Source organism: Armigeres subalbatus, chromosome 1, assembly GCF_024139115.2.
Source record: "Armigeres subalbatus isolate Guangzhou_Male chromosome 1, GZ_Asu_2, whole genome shotgun sequence".
In the NCBI taxonomy this organism is placed as follows: domain Eukaryota; kingdom Metazoa; phylum Arthropoda; class Insecta; order Diptera; family Culicidae; genus Armigeres; species Armigeres subalbatus.
Genome location: NC_085139.1, coordinates 302,818,983 through 302,825,264, shown reverse-complemented (window position 1 = coordinate 302,825,264; position 6,282 = coordinate 302,818,983).

The following is a 6,282-nucleotide window of genomic DNA, read 5'->3' as shown; positions in this document are numbered from 1 at the left end:
TCGCTGGTGTCTGCACCAATCAGAACGTGGTAATGGAATGATGCAAGAATTATGCGGTACCCATATTTATAGGTTCCCTTGATCTCAATGTTTTTCATTGAAAACAGTTTCATGCCTATTGAAACAAGTTTTTCGGGTCTTATCAAGCATGGACATGAAAGGCATACTTGAAATCTGTCGATTGATGGGCTTACCGCAGAAATTCGTCCACTGAGACGAACGCTATTAACGTTTAAAATCTTTCAACACAGCGTAACGCGGTCGATTTGAATATTTTGAAATGACACCCGTTATAGTAAAGAGAGACGTAAGTCCTACGTCAAAAATGTCAAAATAACTAATGTGCAACTTAAATTTCTTAACTGCAATAATTTTCGTGCACCAATGCCAGACGCTTAAATAATGGGGACGTGATGGGCATGTATCCAGGCCCCACAATAAACCCATTTTGCGAGTCCCTCACAAGTTTAGGTGCCCGACTAAATGAGGCCTTGGCTTAACGCATTTTAAAGATCAGTTTAACAATTTATGTATTATTATACTAGATAAAGCCTCATTTGAACTCTCAAATTAATCAACCAACCTATTAATTAACCAAGACAATGTACGTCACTACACCAACTTAGAGACACCATCGCTTAAGGTAGATTTGAAATTTAATTTTGACGAGATCCACCTTAACAACATTCATGAACTGTCATAATACTAGTTTACTACCATTCCAATTAACTCTACCACGCTGTATTTCTTCACAGATACGTATTTCGACCTCAATTATTAAGCCGAGACACTGAATCTCGTGCTTGGCCCGACTCGACTTAAGTTAATTGATTTTTTTTTATTGCGATTAGTCACCGGCGTGTCAAAATTATGATCGGCGGCGCGCCGACCCAAAATCGTCGTCGGCGGCGGCGCGAGTAAAACCACCGGCGGTGGCGGCATGGCGCGGCGGCGCACAGGTCTACTACTAACAATGTTGTCTCAGAAAAGAACACCCTACTTCCCACCTGCACTGCAATTCTAAGCTCATGCTGGCTATTTGCGCATATACGATAGCGCCTGGCTGTGGAAGTGGCGGGTAGAAAATCAGCCACTGCCAATAATTCATTCATATCACTTCAAGACAAAATTTTCAAAACGACTTATCTGCTTTTGTAAACAAAGATTCAAACGACGATTTGACGAATCTGATAGCTCTCCCACGCAAACCAACACCATCAATAGGTAGCGGAGCAACACTTCAAAAGTTCTGGCGATGCTGTGGTTGCTTTGCCTGTTCTTGTCAGATCTCAGGGTCAGATTGAGAGGAAAAAAATCGTGCTGCGCTTTTTTATGCCTTCCTGACCTAGCGAGAGCTCATTCGCTGACGTCTGCACCAATCAGAGCGTGGCAATTGAATGATGCAAGAATGATGCGGTACTCATATTTATAGGTTCTTGTGAATTCAATATTTTGCTTTGAAAACAGTTCTGGGCCTATTGAAACAAGTTTTCGGATATTATCAAGCATTAATATGAAAGGCATACTTGAAAGCTGTTGATTGAGTGGTTAACTGCAGAAAACTGTTCAATAGGGCAAAAGCTATTAACGTTTGAAATCTTTCAACACAGCGTAACGCGGTCGATTTAAAAAATTTGAAATGACACCCGGTATAGTAAAGAGAGACGTAAATCCCACGTCAAAACATTTCTATGGCCATGATCATTTTAATGTTACTCTGATTGGAAGGGACGCGTTTCAGTTAAGAGAATCATGTTCGCTCATTTTGTAAATCTTTTCGAGTCGTTCGGTTGACTTCCACATCGAGGGGATCTGAAGCAAAACTTAAGTGTTCTCAAGTGTCAAGTGAATTAATAAGTGTTCAATGGAAAAATAATATTTGTTCCAATACGTGCATGGAATCAGTTTCAATTCGACGAAGAAGTAACTTATAAACATGCAATCAACGATTCGAAGGAATTTCGGAACACGTTTGACACCACTAATTTTTTGTTTTCCCCTCGATGTCCTCGATACAACCGAGAAGCGAACTTGAAACTACATGAATTATTCATATATGTATGAACCAAAATGCTGCGAAATTATCTTTTCAAATGAAGCACATGTTTACATATAGTTGAAGAAAATTTTCATTAAACTCAAATTAAAAATTTATAATGTCACATTATGAACTGATTAATATATGAAAAATTGCAATATTGAAATCATAAACCTGCATTATGAATTAATTAAGATGCTTTATAGGAATTAAGAATTTCATTAGGCGAGATTATGGCTGCCAAGTACTACTGTTGCAAATCATAAGGTGGAGTTATGGATTGATTAATGTCCAGCATACAATATTCATAATGCATCACTGTGATTTTATAAATGTGCCTTAAGAAATTGTTATGGTTTGTATTGACTATGAATTTTTTTATAATGTATCCTTTTGAATTTCTATTTTATAACTTGTGGCAAATTTCCAAAAGGCAGTATTATGATAATCGATAGATCATTTGCCTGAGTGTGGCTCAGCTGGAAGAAATTTATATGAGAACGGCCAGCCGTTTTACGTAATTACTATGTTAATTGTCAATTTATTCCCAGGCATAAAAATTGATTATAAATAACAAGTTTCAATAAAACAACCCATCCCCTTCGAAAACGAGGAAAAACAAGGTGAAACGGGAACGTCGCTCGATAAATCAACGAAAAAGAATGTTGTCACTGCCACTGGCTTTGGCGGACAACATGCAATCGACTAAATATTGTGCATTTTCAAATGATGATGATGATGATGATGATGATGATACTACCATCTATTGTACACGGACAGATAAATCAACCCAAACTTTGAGTTCAATATACGCACTATTGAGAATATCGCAGAAAAAATTTACCCAAATTTGGGTAGTTTTCCGTTTCTTTCCGATGATTGCTATCAAAACTAGAGCAAGATGCAAACACCTCACCGAGGTTGCTCAGCCCAATAACCCAAATTTGAGTAAATTCAATATTCTCTATTTTGGGTTGATCAAGGTCCGCTTTGGATAAATTAAACTCAGCTTTGGGTAAATTGTTTACATGGGATTAAAAGCAAACTACCTAGTGCCAGAAAAGTCATTTTACTCAAATTTGGGTTATTGGCCCAAACCACGGTTTTGAGTGCAAACAACCCACTTTTGGTAGTTTTGGTTTTCAGTGTAGCAAGGCACCTGCCGATAGCACTGGCCATATCTGGAAAACGATTTGATCATGATTATACTATTGTATGTATTTCATCAAACTCCTGTACGAAGGGCCAAAATGGGTGGGGTGGTTCCATAAGCAAAGACACTTAAGCGAATCCATGGGATGAATAGAGAATCTCCTTCCAGAAGAAAGTTCGTACACACAATAATATAATCTAGCCCTCGTTTCCCAGATTGACCCAATATTCTTGTTCAAAGATCGAAAAATAGGGTTCTTGATTTCTGAAAAGATGAAATGAAAAGACGGATGGCAGCATCATACGTGAACATAACATGAACGTTTTGATTAAAATTAATATGTATTCTGTTTTTTGTAATGTCCGAAAATTGGAAGAGTTGGCTAAGAGATTGATAAAAAAAAACCTGAGAAAATCGGTTGAAAAACCACTGAGTCATAGCCATTTGAAAATTTAGTTTCAACGATTTTCAAAATGAATCCTAGTGTTAATTACCTATATAGATTGACTAAATATTGTGCATTTTCAAATGAGTAAAAAAAAAACAATCTTCCTACGCTGCCTATTTTCCGGGTATTGACCACCAGATATGGACAATCGTTCAAAATCAGGGTTCATACTTTTCGTTTCGATGAGATGAAAACAAGCGATTTTCGGGTCGAGGAAGAATCTTTTTTCGGAGTTTGTAGTGAAAAACATCTTTCTCCCACCACTCTTTCCTCTAGAGCAATCCTAAAAATAGGAGGTCGATCAATAATGACGTCTCTCATCATAGATTTTAAGGGGGGAGGGAGTCCTTTTTTACGAGGGAGAATGCATTTACACACTAACCCAGCACACGGAAGTGTGCTGGAGTGTCGGACTCGACCGTACCGGTAATACCGTCTAAACTCCCTTGGGCTCCGCCATCGTTTCCCCCAGGAACTACCTCCCAGTAGGGAGGGAGGGGGGAGGGAGTCTTAGATTTTGTATCAGTACATATACTAGGTATACTCAAAAGCATGACAGAGGGGGGGGGGGGAAGCTAAAAATCTCAAAAAGTAGTGGACGCCATAGTTGAATCACCCCTAAGCGAAAATCGAGCCACTTGATGATGAATTTCTTTTTTTCGTTTAATCACTTTTATGCCTCACTTACTTTTCGCAAAAAATTACGGTAAGTAATTACAAAAATTTTAAGAACCCAACGGGATTCGCTCCTAAAATATGTATCAACAAAAATGGCCATGGGATGCGGTCACTATAGCCATACCACCACATCGACTGCATGCAGGGATTAGCTTGTTTGTTCCATAAAGGCTACTCTTTTTGCAATTAATGACTGGCACGAAAAGGAAGAAAGCAGTAAGAAAACGAGCAAATCAATTGGCCGAACGATGGAGCAGGCTGGCCCCGATTGAGCCCAGACGTGTGTTGGGCGGAGGGAAGGCTCTCGAAGCGAATGGGCAGGACAATGGAGCGGGCTGGCCACGATTGGGTCTCTACGTGAGTTGGCCGGACGGAATGTTCTTGAAGCAGGGTGGCAGGTCGATGGAGCGGACTGCCACGACTGAGTCTCGGAGTGGGTTGGCCGGACGGAATGCTGTTGGAGCGGACTGCCCGGATGATGAAGCGAGCTGGCCGACCTGACGGCTCCCGACAATAGCAAGACCGGCCTGATGGAGTCGGGAGAATTTATGTGCTTCAGTGGCTCACTTCTGTACGTCGGGATTTGTGCGGATTCGTCGGCAGCAGAAGAGAGTTGGATGACGGTTCAACACACGCAGACTATGACAGATGCCACGATGAAACGGCCCTTCGTTGAAGGACTGGAGAAGACCGCTCTGGAGAAGAAATCGAAAAGCTCATGTCGATGGGACAAGCGAGCGTGGGCGGTGTTGGGTACAGGGTTACCCCAAGCGGGTTTTTGGCAACTGTGGTTTGGTCTCCCAAGACACTTAGAAGAATACAGGTTTTTGTTTTGCAGAGCTTTAGCCAGCTCAAGTTTATTCACTTATTCTCACAGCTCGCCGGTTCGAAAAATACTGGATAAGAATGGAGTTCCCTAGCGCTATTTATACTTAATAAATTAATTCTAGAATGTTCTATACAATCGTAGTTGGCAATTGTTAGGTGTCGCTGTTTGTGGTTGATCACGTTATTTATCTTCGGTATCCATGGAAATTTGTGTTGCTAGTGTCGTAACTATGGTTGCTGCAGGTTTGTTATGTTTATTCCGGAGCAGTCGATTCGGCGCGAACAGGCGGACTCTCTGGCCGACGAAGGAGAGAGAGCTGCAGCAACCGGGGACATTTGCTTCCTCTGAGATATCTCATGACGCTTAAGCGGGGTGAAGATGAATGCAACGATACCTGTGAAAAACGTGAATGGTCAGTTATTGACCGACTCAACTGGCAAGCTGAAACGCTGGTTCGAGCACTTCGAACAACTTTTTCAAGTGCCAGCCAGGCCACCTCCACCTCGGCATGATCTGCCTAAGATCCGACGTAAGGTACCCCGGGGCAAGTGAAAATAAGGGGTAAGTGGGTACTATGGCTGCCGATGAATCGATGAACGTTTTTAATGGTAACAATGTCCTAGAAAGATGAAGCAGGACTATCAACGAATCCACCCGACACAAAAATATTTGGAATCAAAACCATTTGAGGCACCATACTAATGCTATTGCTTGATCATGACTTTAAACTACCGGGAAAAGCTAATACTTTTATTTTGATTCAATGGATTTCCAACAGAATAGTCGTTTCTAAATTTTTCTTTGATGTGGAAGGCGAATAGTTTGAGTAATTGAATGATTGTGTAACATCGAAAACGACTTAAAATTTTCAATTGAAGCCAAAATTTGCAATTTTCTCTTGCCCTTGAGTTTTAACATACATGGGGCAAGTGGGACATATTTGAACAACAGTTTTGATAAAACAATTTTAACTGATTTTAGATCTTTGTCTAGTGAAAAATCACTCCGACATTCATATATCATACGGATCTGAATCAGATGCAGTTTGATATCGTTGGTTTCGTTGTTAAAAAGTACTGAACAGTTCATTGAAGAATGTGTATTTTACATTCTAAAAATTATCTCCCGAATAAAAA